Source organism: Octopus bimaculoides, chromosome 2 (genome assembly GCF_046866305.1).
Source record: "Octopus bimaculoides isolate indiv1 chromosome 2, ASM4686630v1, whole genome shotgun sequence".
NCBI classification, from domain to species: Eukaryota; Metazoa; Mollusca; class Cephalopoda; order Octopoda; family Octopodidae; genus Octopus; species Octopus bimaculoides.
Genome location: NC_142929.1, coordinates 70,478,282 through 70,495,360, shown reverse-complemented (window position 1 = coordinate 70,495,360; position 17,079 = coordinate 70,478,282). Strand labels below are relative to the sequence as shown.

General features: G+C 37.9%; 1 protein-coding gene across 2 annotated transcripts in view; it reads left to right on the top strand.

The window, feature by feature from the left end:
* Positions 1-17,079, top strand: part of LOC106869237 (dynein regulatory complex subunit 3) — a 68,877-nt gene that overhangs the window by 40,221 nt on the left and 11,577 nt on the right. The gene's annotated exons all lie outside the window — the stretch shown is intronic.

The window sequence follows — 17,079 nt, the reverse complement described above, 5'->3', positions numbered from 1 at the left end:
TATCATAATATGTGCCAGTATAATGTCCTGGCCACAGAATAATGTCTATGTCTTTATTCCCTTTTGTACCAAAAGACTACAGGGACTTATGTGCATAACTGATTCCTCTTTCTCATTACATATTCTGCACTTTGCACTTTTTTTCAGATTTGTCTATTTTTGCCTTACTGATATTCATCCACAATAAGTGGTTTTGAGCAGCCCTTATAAGTGCTTCCATTTCTTTCTTAAGGTTTCCATTCTTCAGCCATATCCTAAACTCATCTTGCATTTGTCTAAGATGCTGACCATGCAGTTCTTTTCCCCAGATAGTTCTTTCTTGCACCTGTTTTCTTTTTTCTTGTATTCCATTGCAGTCTCCACAGCTTCCTTCTCTCCTCTGGTAGCTGAAAACAGTCTTTTGGTACCATTCTTCACATTCACTTCTATATCATGTTCTGCCATCTCTATACAGTAAAAAGTATTCCAGCTGAGTGGATCAGGGTAATGTGAAATGAATTGTTTTGCTCAAGAAGATGATGCGTTACCCAGTCCAGGAATTGAAACCACAATCTTACGATCATGAGTCCAATACCCTAACCACTAAGCCATGTGCATCCACTCTCTATGCAGTCTTCTATTGATATCAGTCCTCTCTTCGCAGGAAGGGAGATGTCACTTCCCACCTAAAGGATTTTGCCCATGTGGCATTAGTTTTGGCGAGAAGTAAAATTGGATACTTTTTGAAAGTATCTCATACAGGTATGCTTAGCTGTCACTCACAAGCAAGCATGACTTGGTAGCTTGTACCATATCTTTACTAATTGTTTTAGAAGCCTGTATAGTCACAAGCAGACATAAACATGTTCTTGGTTTCCCCAGTCTTGACCCAGTGGAATACCAAAGATGTGATGACTTGAGGGATAGAAGTCTTCACCAGCATTTAGCAGTTTCCAAATTTAGATATAAAATACAAAAATTGTAACATTTGTTATAATTGACATATGAGTTCGACACGTTTTCACTGGCTGGGGTACAACAAGAAACTATTACACCAGCACATTATATTGCAAAACAAACCTAGACACTGAAACCATTATTTATTGGGTCATCCCATAAATATTGCGTTTTTTTTCAGTTGCATGAACCAAAAGTTGGAGGGGATGGGATAAACTACCTGCATCAACTTGCTATAAAAGCAGGTAGTAATTTTACCTTGTACTTATTCTTAGTGCAAGTTTTGAAGAATGCAGTTCGATTTTAACAGTTATTTTTTCAAAGCTACAATGGAAGTGACAAAGGAGCATATTCAGCATATTTAGTTTTATGAGTTCAATAATGGCAACAACGCAACAGAAAATGTGAGGAATATTAATGCAGTATATGGGGATCAGACAACAAGCGTAAGCCAGTGTCACCAGCTATAAAAATCTTACCAGGGCAGAAATTGGAGCTTGATACAGTTCTCTGGTTCATCACATCTGGTCAAACTGTCCAACCTATACCAGCATGTTAAATGGACTGCATATAATGATGATGATAATGATGCTGCCTGCTGATATGATCATTCCATCCAATGGATAAGCCCAGGAAGATTTTAAAATGATAAAGGATCTTGAAAAGTTATTGTTCTTAAACAAAAAATAAAAAGATTAATGACAATATATGAAAATGAACCCAGCTTGACCCTTTTGCTACAAACCTGCTTGAGGCTAACTTTGGTTCTATGAGACAAGCCTCCTGTTTTGAGGTGATCTAAATTAACCTTTTAGCATAGAGCCTGAACAGCTCTTCAGCTGGTCAGCTCCTGTCAAACCGTCCAACCCATGCCAACATGGAAAACAAATGTTAAATGACGACGACGATGATGATGATGATTCCTTTGTCAAATATAATGCTTATCTATTCCCATTGTTTTGAATTAATCATGCATTATTCACAGCTTCAAGATTTCAATGGTTTGGTTTTTTATTTGTTAGAAAGACATTGTGGGGGTAGGTGTGAGTGGCCAGATATAGCCAGTTTGAACATAGAAAAGGGAGAACATTTGAGTTGGATATGGACAGTTTAAATGGTAAAGGATTAAAACCCTTTATTAGAATTTCCTGTTAATATTGGTTTCAAATTTTGGCATGAGGCCAGCAATTTCAAGGGTGAGTGCTAGTCAATCACATTGGTGCCAGTATTTCACTTGTACTTATTTTATCGACCCTGAAAGGATGAACGGCAAAGTTGACCTCAGCAAAATTTGAACCCAGAACATAAAGATGGGTGAGGTGTTACTAAGCATTCTGCCTGGCATCCAAATGATTCTGTCAGCTTGCTGCTTTCACACGAGATTTAATAGTGATGAACTTATTTGACTAAATTCTTCATTAGTTTCAAAAGTAATTGAAACAAAGGCAGTGTATTTCATCAGGGTTAAAATATGATAGACCTAGGGCCTTGTCATATGCTAAATGCATGTAGTATTTATGTGGGCAAGCATCCATACACTTATACATGTCTGCATTTATGTATATGTGTGGGCATGCACACATACACACATACCTATAAATTTTTAGTCTTCATAAATACATACTAAGGTGCACAGTTATCTGTTTTTGTCTGTGCATCCGCAGCTAGTTCACTAGATAGATAGTTATGTGTGTTTGTGTGTATATACTGCACAGTTTTTTTTGTGTGCTTTCATAAATAAATACAATTAACGTACGTTAAATAATAATGATGATAACATTTTACTTACGTCTGTTTGCTTGTCTAGCCGGCAATCTATCCACGCACGCACGCACGCACGCAGAGAGAGAGAGAGAGAGAGAGAGAGCCACGCACAAAACTAGTCGAATATTCCACACGATCACCTGTTACAAGGGACATAACTCTAGCTATCTTGCTTTCATATTTATTTCACAAATTCACAATTTTTTTTTATCTTATCTTATATATGTATTTTTATTTATTTATTTACAACTTTGCCAAAAGCTGCTTTCAGACATTTACCGACTGATTTGTAACATATGGAACTATTTTTTTTTCTAATAATGCCGTTTTACGTTACTTTCCCCTGACTTCAGATATATCTTTTAACTTGTCTATAGTTGATTAATCTATTTTATCAGTAGAAGGAAGATTACGATATTTTGAGTGAATTTCTTTTTTGTTCTAGTAACACTGGGGAAGACTGAAATGACAGGCATTGACCTGGAAACCATAAACTGTCTATTTCATATATATGTACACATAGGTGTAGGAGTGGCTGTGTGGTAAGTAGCTTGCTTACCAACTACATGGCTTTGGGTTCAGTCCCGCTGCGTGGCACCTTGGGAAAGTGTCTTCTACTATAGCCTCTGCCAACCAAAGCCTTGTGAGTGGATTTGGTGGACGGAAACTTAAAGAAGCCCGTCGTATATATGTATATATATATGTATATGTGTGTGTATATGTTTGTGTGTCTATGTTTGTCCCCCCAACATTGCTTGACAACTGATGCTGGTGTGTTTACGTCCCCGTTACTTAGCGGTTCAGCAAAAAGGACCGATAGAATAAGTACTAGGCTTACAAAGAATAAGTCTTGGGGTCGATTTGCTCGATTAAAGGCGGTGCTCCAGCATGGCCACAGTCAAATGACTGAAACAAGTAAAAGAGTAAAAGAGTATAGATGCATCAAAGGATTAAAAGTCCTTCCTGAGTCATAGTTTTGCCTGGTCCAGGAATTGAAACCGCAATCCTATGATCATGAATACAATATGCTAACTGCTAAGCCATGCACCTCTACATACATACATACATACATATGTACGTATGACAGAAACGTTAGCACGCCGGGCGAAATGCTTAGTGGTATTTACATTGTGAGTTCAAATTCCGCTGAGGTCGACTTTGCCTTTCATCCTTTCGAGGTCGATAAATTAAGTATTATTTGCGTACTGGGGTCGACCTAATTGACTGGCCCGTTCCCCCAAAATTTCAGGCCTTGTACCTAGAGTAGAAAAGATTATATATGTGTGTATGTATGTATATATGTGAATGTATGTGTATTTTATATATAAAGGGGTGGCCAAAAGTCACCCGACAGTAGTTCAAACTTCCATAAATACTATCTATAATTCTGTATTGACTCGAAGGGAGAAATTTGCTGCGCAAGAGGGACTTCAGTTTGAACAATTTTCATGCCGTTTCATATTTAGATGTTGTTATTAAATTCATTCAGTTGTTAAACATAAATGAATCTTGGAATTAAATGGTTTTGATTTACTGTTAGGTGACTTTGGCCAACCCTGTATATATGTGCGTGTGTGTGTGTATGCATGCATGTGTGCGTTTGTATGTGTGTGTGTGTGTGTGTGTGTGTGTGTGTGTGTGTGTGTGTGTGTGTGTGTGTGTGTGTAAAATCGTGGAAGGATTTGTACCAAACTTCAGTATTGAAAGTTACACAAACATCAGAACAGGGCGCTACTGCATAGTGCCAAAGATCCCAACATTGCTATCAAGATACAGGAACAGATAATGCTACAGTTTGGGTTTCAAGTGTCCATGGCATTTCAGTATCTTCCCAAAAAGTTTGAGAGATGTACATGGGGTGGATCTCCTCTTGTCAAGTGTTGCAGATGAACCTATCTCATGGCAGGAAATGCAAATGAGGGAAGCAACATCAAACTCCCTCATTCACCAAATTCCACATATCAGAGGAAGTTTTTCAAATAACAAAAGCGTAGCAAATCTAATAGCAGTGATCCAGCATGGTCACAGTTTTTGAGCTGAAACTAGTAAAAGAATAAAAGAATATATATACACTTGCGCACACACACACACACACACACACACACATACAAGGTGATTCAACAGTCTTTTAACATTCCTATAAACTGATTAACAATCGTGGTCAGTTGAGCTACCTAATGTATATCTTATCCCTTCTTATCCTTATCTCTCCTTCAAACTTTCGTCCTCCTCCCCACAGCCATCTCCAATCCATCTTATTCATTATACCTTTATCCTATCATCTATCTTGGCTCAGGGATTCCAGCATAGTTGGTCTACCAGTGTCACAATTTTGGCATGATTTCTATGGCTGGATGTTCTTTCCTAATGCCAACCATTTTACCATGTGTATTGGGTTCTTCTTCAGAGTGCTCCTCAAATAAGTGGTTGCTTTAAGCAAGGTATTGAGAAGTTAAAGTATGATGAGGGAAAGCAGGAATAGATTAATATTTGTGGAAGAGATTCGTATTTTACATGGGTGGACGGAGGAGGTTGAAGTGGGGCTCAAACAAGTAAATACAGTGATGACAACGTACCACAACATACCCTTATGGTAACATGTCCAAGAAATGAAAGTGTGGATAGAGAAGCTTCAGGAAAGGTGGTGGATCATGAAAGCTGGAGTGGGGCTCAAGCAGGCGTAAATACAGTGATGATGAGGTGATGACAATATTCAAATCTTCATAGAATAATTTGTACTTGACCTTGTCCAGACTGGTTTTGGTGGAGGTGAAAGTGCTGACATTAGTGGTAAACTTCTGTCTACTAGAAATCAAAAGCTTCATCATCATCAAATGATTGCTCATTCCTTTCAGAGTAGATGTACATATATATGTGGGGGCAGTCAGCTTACTACCAAATCATGTTTTCACTGTGGAGTCAACTCAGGCCTTTGCATCTCTTTTTGGAATCATGCCTGATCCTGAAGGACTTCTGATCTCTACCTCATTCACAGGGTTTTTCTTCTGCAAGCCTTGTCTTGTCTGGCAAGTTCAGTTCCAGTGAGTGTTGAGTGTTGTGTGTTGAGGCTATATTTCTTATGCAAGGATGGTGGCTGTGATCTCAAATCTGTACATATTGTGTAGTACATATTGTGATGCTGAAGTAGCATTTTCAGCAGAGGAAGGAGACCAGTAACTATCTCACTGAAATTTGCTACTCTATAATTAGAACAGCTAATGATCTTGAGGAAAGGCAAGGAATAAAAGCAGATACAGATCTCTCCCAAAGGAGCATTGATAAATTCTCTTTATGCAAAGAACAAAAAAAGAAAAAAGAATGAGCCAGTTCACTGAGAAGATAATGCATAAGTACTTGGCATGAAAGACACAAACCAAAGAAGGAATTGATTATGTAACGACAAGTTATCACATCCCATTTTGGAGTAACGACAAGTTTATCACATCCCATTTTGAAGTGCTACCTCCATGCAATTCAAGAACAAGAGTTCTCCACCAGGCAGAAAATATTGATAGACAACAAATGTAAAACCATGACTGAAGACATCAACTACATTATTGCCAACAGAAAGAGAATGTCTTTCTGAAATTATCTTCCCATGAGGCATATTGCAGTGGAACAGCCTGGAACAGGATAATAAAGAAGAAAACATCAATTAACGAAGTTGGCTATATTAAGACTGGTGAGTCAAAAGAGGGCTTGTGAAATTTAAGAATTAAAACAGCTACCAAGTAAAAATACAACCAGCCAGATATTCTGGTACTGCAAGGAAAAGATATGTTCTGTTGTGAAAATCAGCTGCCAATGTGGTTAGAAAAATACAGTAGAAAGGACTATTGATAAAGAATTTGCAAATTCAATACCCAAAATATACTTTCAGTTTCGTACCTATTATTATTGGAGTAACAGGGTATATACAAACCCGCCTGGAACAAATTATGGCTGAAACTGGGTTCTTGGGGAGAGAATATAACTTCTCAATTCATACCACTACAAATAATCATATCAGGAACTATAAAAGTCTGCAAGACCGTCTTAAGATTTAAAGGATAATGAACAAAGATAGATGCTTTCCTTCACAAGCTCGCTATCTAGCAGGAGGCCGGTTGAAAGTAACTCTAAATTAAAAAGAGAGAAAAAAACAAACAAACAAAAACAAAACACGCACGCACAGAGATATAGACAAGTATCAAATCTCCTTTCTGAGTTATCTACCCTTATGTCTTTCTCACAAGTCTTATTATTCGCCAATAATTCCAGCATCATATCTTTTTTTTTTTTAAAGCGAAGAGATCATGCAGAGGTTATAAAAATGAAGAACATTCTATTCCATCAGAGTCTGATTAAGGAAATGGATAAGATTTTCATCTAAATTTGAATTAGATACGGAAAGAAAATAAGAAAAACTTGTATTTTTCGAAGAATTGTTGCCAAGGGAGATAACTTTTAATCTTACTTATTTACAAAGTGGAAAATTTTCATCTTCGCTTTAATTTTCCATCTGTGGACAGTACACGACATTGTTTGTGCGGAACTTAGTAAGTGTTTGTGAGAAAAATATATTTCTAAAAGTATTTCAGGGTGATGTTTCGTTTTATGACCCAGAAAAAGTAACTAATGAAGTCGGCAGAAATTGGCATCATAAAATGAAAGTAAAATAATGTTCTGTAACTTGACTAAATAAGCAATGAACGACACTAGAATGTTTTTCTTTAAAACCGAAAGTTTATTTTGAGATTGTTTATGTATAGAAGAAACGGATGACCTTGTTATACAGTAAACGCCCGTGAGAATTGTGGACAACATCGTTAATATCGATTAGTTTACTGAAAAGGAGTTATATATTATTCAGCATATTTGTGTTAATACAATGGACACTAAAAGTACAAATTAACTTTCTTGCATCATTGGGATTAGTTCATGATTCCGTGATATGGTGAATCACCACACATTACCTTGTAGAGTTTACATATTACAGGGCAGGTCTTAAATGCCTTCAACAGCAATATCAGCAGCAAATCGTCCGTAAACAACAGGTGATTAATTGGTCATATGCTCTCTAGCAGTTTGTAACCAGCTCTAATCTGCTTCAAAACCAGGGAGAGTGGTAACATACTAACAATAAACAGCAAGGGTGATACAGTCTCCTTGAAAGTTTCCCCTCTTGATGTTGAGTTGTTGACTATTATTATTGTTGTTAGGACACAGCGAGCTGGCAGAATCGTTAGCACGCCGGGCGAAATACCTAGTGGTATTTCGTCCGTCTTCATGTTCTGAGTTCAAATTCCGCCGAGGTCGACTTTGCATTTTAACTCTTTCGGGGTCGATTAAATAAGTACCGGTTACGCACTGGGGTCCCTGTAATCGACTTACCCCCTCCCCCGCTAATTTCAGGCTTTGTGCCTATAATAGGAAGGATTATTACTATTTGAACCAGTTGAAGATACACAAGATGTCGAAATATCTTTCACTAGATAACAATGGCACTCCTCTTTTAATTTTAACTCTATATCTTCAGGAGGAGTTACCTCAATCCTTTATATATTAACTAAAATGAAGTAGATTGACAAATTTATTTTTTGAACCAGTTGAAGGTACACAAGATGTCGAAATATCGTTCACTAGATAACAATGGCACTCTTCTTTTAATTTTGACTCTATATCTTCAGGAGGAGTTATCTCAATCCTTTATATATTATTATTATTATTATTATTATTATTATTATTATTATTATTATTATTATTATTATTGCCGCCATACTGTGAAGTCACTGAAATTTGGTTCTCCGTAAGTTGAGAAAGTATTTGTAATCTTGTTGGCCTTCCCTGACCAGACTACCAACAACAAGCGCCAACCTTTTCGCTAACACCTTGGCCAAAATCTTAAACTCTGTGCTGAAACACGTCCCAATTGTCAGCGTTCTTTCTCAGCAGTGTTACTACATCCCAGCTAACAGCACTAGGAATTCTCTCGTTCTGCTGCCAGTTACTGTAGACATCTGCCAAGAGGCTGCCAAACAAATCTAGCATGAAAACGTAGAATTCGAAGGGCAGACCATCCAAACCGGGTGATTTGCGACTTGTGCAATCGCTCATCGTCTCTTGCATTTCAGAGGTGGTAATCGGCTTTTCGCAGAATCTCGCGTCCATCACCGAGGCCGTGGTAGGCCGTCTAGGTACGAAGTAAAGTTCGCTACCGTGTCTACCCAGCTCCCTCCCCAAACAGCCGCGCAAAGTGCTGCTGGAAAGCCGCACACATCTTCTCAGAACCGAGTAGCATGCGTCCATCCTGATCTGTCAAAGACTTGATCGTGGTTTTGTTTCCACGTTGCGTCTCTACAGTTCGGGCCCATCGGACGGATTAAATTCCTTCGTGTTTTAGCGCACGAGCCTTAGCTCTGACAATGCACCCTTCGTGTTTCGCCTCAAAGAAATGGTCAAGGGGCATTCTTGCCGCTAACACGTCGGTTTCGATGCCTTTACTAATAGCCTCTTCTAGTTTGCTAACTAGTTCTCCCTCTAATTTATTTCTTTCTATTGCTAAATAGAATATGAGTCGGTTGCAGGGGCTAAAATCAATGCCGACAAGTCGGTGGGATTGCGACTGGGCACCTGGAGAGGCAGATCGATGCCGTCGAACGGTGTCATCGGACGCTGGACTGGCAGACCAGTGAAACTGCTCGGGATCTGGTTTGGTCCCGACCTCCAGGTGGATAAGAATTGCGAAGAGGTGACGAACAGAGTGACTTCTTTTACCCAGAAATGAGCAAAGAGTAAGCTATCCCTGAAAGGTCGAGCAGAGGTGGCGAATGCCTACATCGCTTCCGTTATTATTTATCGTCTGACCGTTGTGCCTTGCCCTACTTGATTAAATTGGAGCGTATCCTGTTCATTTTCTTGTGGAAAGGACGTGTTACAATGGTCAGGCGGTCAGTCTGCAGCCAACTTCCTTTGCGCGGCGGCTTAGGCATCAGGTTGTGCCACCTGCTGCGATTTCTAGTAGGTGAACGTGTGGGGGCTCCGTTTGTGAGATACGTCTTTCCGCAGCTCGTTTCCTTGACGGAGCTGCAGTCTTGGGTAAAGGATAGGCCGAGACTGGGCGCCTGGCACTTAGAATGTCGTTAGGCGCTCACTGTCCTCTACAGGCCGGACAACAGGATCGGTGAATGTTCCACTTTAGATATTTAAAGAGGATTAGTAGCGGGGAAGAGCGACGACGTCCTCGGGGAGACCTTAGGCGTCGACGAAGACGAACTGAAGGATTTTCCGGTCGGGGACTGTTATGGATAATTTCCAGATATCTTTGGCCTGGCAGTGCTACCGGGGTGGGGGTGGGGGCGCTACCGGTTCGCGATAAACTCTACAGACTCGGATGTGCTGTCATACGGGCTTGTCCGAGGTGCTCGCAGAGCGACGAAACCGTTCTGCATGCACTCGTTCAGTGTCCGGGTATTTCTGACTTGTGGAGTTATGTCGTCCGAGTCTATAATGATGATTGCCTCGCCGCCCTCCTTTTAATCGGGCTGGCAAGGCAGTTTTCCTTTGTCTTGTGGCTGTGGCGAAAGAGGTTATCTGGTAGACGAGGCTGAAAGGAATGTGGACAGAAACATTCCCCTTTGGTAAAGCCCTCATCGACTTTTTCAAGTTTCGCTTGAAAAGGAAAGTGAGGGTGGAGAGGGAGGTGCTGTCCTCGAGTGAATTTATGAAAAGGTGGGTGGAAGTTGTGCAAATGGCATGAGTGGATGGTACTATTTTCAGTGAGTCGGAAGAAAGAAGTTGGAGTGGGCTCTCGTCCTTGGTACTCAGGGTGATCTTGGATGGTGTGGTTCCTTGATTATCCCTAGAGGTCCTCCTGAATCAGAGGGATTCCATCACAACCTTCCCCCCTCTTTTTCTAATCATATACTATGTATATTTTCCTCCTTCTAATATATACTGTCTATAATTTTGACTTTATCATTCCATTATATGTAACCCCACCACACTTTATGTCTGTCCCCTCATCCTTCGCCCTAGTGGCAAATAAAAGAAATCATTATTATTATTATTATTATTATTATTATTATTATTATTATTATTATTATGTGATGAAAACTCACAGTTTATTTTGCTGTGTATGATGGAAAGTGTAAACTGTCCACAGCCAGGAGACTAAGGTAACACTTGTTTACTGGCCATACTTCAAGAACCCTAACAATGCTGATCTTTGTAGGTGTTCTACCTTCACACTTGCACCAATCTTTTTCAACCATGTTGGTAGTTGAATGCTGATACTTCTAAGTGCGCCAGTTACTATTGGTATCACTCTCCTTATTGACCACAACCTCCGTATTTCCCACTTCAAATCGTCATAGTTCTTTATTTTTTCTTCTTTCTCGTTGATCACCGGGTCATGCTATGTCGGTTATCATGCACTTTCTTTTTTATTCACCACAACAATGTTCGGTTTCCGATGTCTGATCAGGTGATCGCACTGAATCATTTCATCCCACAGGATTTTGCAATTCTCATTCTCGGTAACTCTTGGGGTTTGCTCATACCACTTCTTTGCTCTTTGTAGGTCAAGCTCCCAATGGATCATTCTTGTCACATTGTCATGGTGTCTTTTCTATTCTCGTTGTGCCAATTTCGAACATTCGCTAACGATGTGCCATACTGTTTCACTCCTCTCACCACGTATTCTGTTTTTGTCGCTGTCGGTAGTGTTGTCTATTCTGCACTTCACATAGTTGGTCCTTAACACTTGTTCCTGAGCTGCGCATATGAGTGCTTCTGTCTCCATCTTCACGTCACTCCTCCTCATCCATAGCCACCGGTCCTCTGTATCTGTCTTGGCGTTCACATCTCTTGCGAACTGACCGTACATTTTTTCTCTTCCATGCTGTTTCCTTTTTTGTGTTCATTTCTTCTTTAAATTTTTCTTTCATTACACAATTCTCGGTTTAATGATGCCGGCCTTCTTCGTATATTTCAACAATGACTCCACGATATTTTTATATACCACCCTAAGCTGTTTTTTTTATATATACTACTCTAAACTGTTTTTTTACATACCACCCTAAGCTGTTTTTTAAGCTTAGGGTACTATTATTATTATTCAGTAGTTTTATTTTTATAACGTGCTTTCACTTCACTACCGAGCGCAGCTCTGTGTGCCTTGGGTATGTGCTGTGGTTTGCTGTGGTTTGCTGTGATGCTCTTATGGTTACTGTATTGAAAGTGTTTTGCGTAGGATGTGTGCAGTGCCCAGTAGTGCAATTTTCTGTATGTTATATATATTTGTAAGTCCTGGTGTTTTTGTTATGTATTTGTCTGAATATTTTTTTATTATACCTAAGGTACCCACTATTATAGGAATTGTTTCTGTTTTTAGATTCCACATTCGAGTTATCTTTATTTCCAGGTCTTTGTATTTTGAAAGTTTCTCCATTTCTTTTAGGGAAACGTTGTCATCTGCTGGTATTGATACATCAATGAGAAGGCATTTTTTTCCTTCATGATCTTTGACAACTATATCTGGTCTATCGGCCTTAATTTCTCTATCTGTGTATATTGGCATATTATTATTATTATTATTATTATTATTATTATTATTATTATTATTATTATTATTATTATTATTATTGAGTGAGAGAGCAGTGCATGTCATCAAAGTGACACTGGAGTAAAATATACGAGGCTTTATCATGCACAGTACAAAGATCAGTGGGGCAGGCAGTCCCCTTGGTAGATGCCTTTCCTGATCTCTATTATCCCTAAACTTCTTCCATATGCTATCAGTTCCGTCCTCCACTTCGCCATACTTTTTCCAAACAATCGCTCAGCATTCGATGCAATACCAAATAGATTCATACATGTCATGGATCGATTATCGTAAGGCGTACGATATGATCCCACATTCTGAAAATGGAATTAGGAATACAAAATTCAAAATGGCTGATAGTTAGCAAGGTGAGACACACATAAGAAAGAAGAAAGCAAAGGACCACTGATGAGGTCACAGAAGTGTGACGAAAGAACTCTGGCCGCAATAGGATTAATGTAATATAATGTAATATAAAGCTGAAGCAAATTAACACCAAATATACAGTGCGTATGTTTTTATTGGCTAAACTGGCAATATGACCATCCCCAAGTACAACAGCATCTGTTTCAACACACGATTTCACATCAAAAATCTTGCAAAACAAATATATATATATATATATATATATATATATATATATATATATATATATATATATATATATATATATAATAGTAATAATAGGGACAAAATCCAAAATTACAGGTAAAAACTCAATTAAAATCAATTTATAAAAAATTAAAATTAAATTGAGCTTTATATAATTTATGTAAGCTGATTTTTGTATATAATATACATGTTGGCATATATTATAATGGATGAAGGGATGATTATGGAATGTTTATTATTTTGATATTTTGATATTTTTAATAATTTCTTTATCTTTATAAAATAAGTATTTTATATAAATTCATTTGGTACTTATTGTTGGTTGATATATATATATATTTATTATTTATTGTTCTATTTACGACCTGACGATTAGCTGTATTTTTGAATAGAATTTATTTTCGATAATTTTAATCGATTTGAATTTCCTTTCTATTTGAAAATTAGTTATGAAACACGTGTAGTCATTTTATTATCTTTATCTTATGATATTTACTTTGTTTTATATTATTCTCATTTATTGTGTTTTTAATTATTAATTTTTCTATATGTGATAGTGGATTTTCATCGATGAGTTCTTGAAACTTGGTTATTTTCCCTAAAACTATATATTTTATATATATATATATATATATATATATATATAATTACACATATTTGGAATCAAAACCGAGAAGAAAGGAACTCAATGCTTGCTGTAGGGTTTATTTATTCATTTATTAATGATTCGCTACTCAGAATTTTGCAGTAGGTGTCATCCTCTAGACAGTAAAAAGATGATTTTCACGCTCGAAAGCCGACACGTGGGCAGAAACCGTGTATAGTTACCGAGTGCATCATAAACTTCGAACGAGTGTGCGTGCGTGTGCGTGTGTGTGTTGTGTGTGTGTGTGTGTGTGTGTGTGTGTGTGTGTGTGTGTGTGTGTGTGTGTGTGTACTTTCTTGTCTAACATAACCAATATGATGCATCAAAAGGTGATTAATCTTCCCACTGCTTCACTGGAAGGGGATATTGTGATGGTCAATGCATAAACACACAATTTAAGGGAAAGTACATAAGCATAAACAATAAGCCGAAACGAAACCGATCTGTCCAATTATGAGATATTTATAGTAACTCAGTAGACAGTAAATACAATACATCCTGGTGTATTGTTGTTGTATATCCTGTTATATGACTACTCTTATACCAACAATAGTACACTGAATATCGCTGAGGCTGAGCTCATGTATGGGGCAGGAAACCGTTTACGTAAATCCTGAACACGTAAGAACTCCAAAAACAAATAATTACTCATTTATTTAACAGATTCATCGATATACGACTGGTATCAAATTATTGATCTTAAGCCTGAAACAATATCTTTTTTTTATATAGAAAGCTGGCATTGGAGCACAGTGCAGCTCTGTAGTACTGTTAAACTGTTCAATCCATACCAGCATGGAAAGCAGACGTTAAATGCTGCTGCTACTGCTGATGATGATGATAGGTTTTGAAAGACTTCTTCAGGAAACGGTTTCAAATTTGAATGTGAGTGAAATTGCACTTGCTGACGAAGGGTTTGTCATCTAAACTCTGCATAGATATTTGCAATACAAGGTAATTGATTAAGTCGTTTATACTCTACAAAAATTAAGGCTAAATTTAGTGAAAGCAAAGATAAAGACTTAAAGCAGACCTGGAGTCTGTTCGCGACTACATCGATACCTAAAACAATTATCGAAAGAGTGTTATCAAGTCACACTTACTCGCAAGTAAAGGCTGCACCGTACTGTGATCTAGTCACAAAAGATTGCCGTATTTGTCGGCATATAAGATGCACCTCTATTTTACAAATATATTTTGTGAAAAAACAAATTTAGTATGTTTCATCATACATTTACTGGAAAACATTTTAAAGTAGTTTTACAGGGAAAATGCATGGTTCTGTGCATGTAAACACAATATTGTGGCAGTATATTGGAATAAAGTATGAAACCATAATTTTTTCATAAATAAACAGCATTATGGGAGTACAGTATCTCAGCTATGTTTTCTAGTCAAGAGAACTGCCATAAAGGATGTAAAACTCGTATTTCTGGCTGTGGTGTTTAATGTAACAGGTATTGGTCACCAGGGTGGTGCACCATCGCTATGATTTTTTTGTCATCCACTCATTGAAATAGCTGACAGGTGGATGAAAGTTTGTTAACATTCTATTCATCTTTCTAGGAGAATTTTTCATTTAGATAATGAAAAAAAGAAATGAAAAAGTTTCCTGAAGATAACAGTATTTTTAAATAAAGTAAGACATATCAGGTGTGGGTTATGTATATTAGGGAAGGTGATATGAGATTATATAACGGTACCACGTAACTGCCGACTAATTGTAAGCAAATTTTCGTATAATTGTGCTATCAGATTGTGATATTTTGGTTTGTTTTCAACATTTTATTACTGATAACAGTTATTGTACCTAGCAAGACTTTGGATCATCAGGCTCTCTAACCTACGGCACTCGGTCTCATTCTGTAATATGGCCACATTAGACGCAGGGCAATCTTCGGAAATCCATTTCGTTTCCAGGTAGAGTACTGATTTTCCGGCAACAAATGTTCCGGTATCTCCTTTAACCGGTGGTTGCCAGTCTGGTTCAATACGCAGGCACAGGTGGCATTGTGTACTTATTTGTGGCGGGCTGATATAGTTAAGAGAATTCAGAGCGTCAGTGTTAGTGTCAACTGTAAATACCAATCCTTATCGATGCAAGATAAAGCAAAACTGTTGAAAAAATTTGACCGTGGTATTTCAGCTCACCAGCTGTGTTTCGTGGAGCATAGAAGTGTATAACACCTCCATACTCTGGGTAATTAGTAGGTTAGAGAGGTGTTGATGAATTGCTATTATGTGACCACAAATGGTTTGGCAAAACGGTTGATCTGTCAAAGGCTTTAGAACGAAGGATACCAGAAAATCGGTGGTGTGCCTGTATGACATCTCTTTCAAATGTTCTGATTCATTAACGGCGGGGGAAAATTTAAAAAAAAAAAACGAATATTTATGATAAGTGAACAATGGCGGTGAAATTGGCAGGGTAGGTAGAGTGTTGGATAGAATGCTTTGCAGTATTTGTTACGACTCTCTGCACTCAAAGTTCGAATCCCGCTGAAGACAACCTTAATTTTCATCATTTTGTGGTCGATAAAATGTTGCGAACATTGGGCAATATATCAGTGGAATTGTTAGAGGTTTGGATGAGATGCCTTTTTGTATTTGTTGTAACTCCCTGCACCCTGAGCTTAAATCTAGCCTCGGCCAACTTCGTCTTTCATTCTTTTAGAGTCAATAATAAAATTCTAATCCATGGCAGTAGATTGCGGAACCGTTAGAAGATCAGATGAGATGCTTTATAATGTCTGTTCCGGCTTTTTGAACTTTGACAGTAACGTCTGTGATAACACTTGTGCAAAGCTGTATCGGCCCAAGTCGGAACTAGACAATTGGGCGCTGCTGTTTGGGTGCTGATGATTTGGAGAGGGTTGCAAAAGTAGCAGTCTAGAATTAGTAGTCAAAACCGTTGTAAAGCCTCTATAAACACTCATATTTTATCTCTTCACAATAAAGCTGTCGGCGGGCGACATGACATAAAATTCAAAACTTAAATAAAAGGTTAATTCTCTATTGCAATTTCGAAGTTAGGAACCAAAATAGTTCCACTATTCTCTTCAAGAGAACATTCCTGTAGATTCAAATTAGCATTAAAAAATATCCCTTGGGGCTTACATGTGTCCCGACCAGCAAGAATAATGTGTCAACCTCTATCTACTCATTCAAATTCTGAATTCCAATGACATGCACAACGTTTATAAGAAAAGACCAGTAAATCGAGCCATGCGATACACCGGATATGAGTGAAAAATTAAATAATTAAAGAGGAATGTAAAAATACATTACGAAGGAGGTATCATAAACAATTCATAACTATTTACGAGTATATCAATGGCCAAACATGCAATCAAAAAATTTCATAAGAGAAGTGTGTATAATTATGGATAAATCACAATTATAACAGAGAGGGTTGCAAAAACCCTTAGATGTCTAGAAATAGCAATCAAAACCGCTATAAAGCCACTATAAACACTCATATTTTATCTCTTCCCAATCTACAGGAATGTTCTCCTGAAGAGAAGAGTTCCTAACTTCG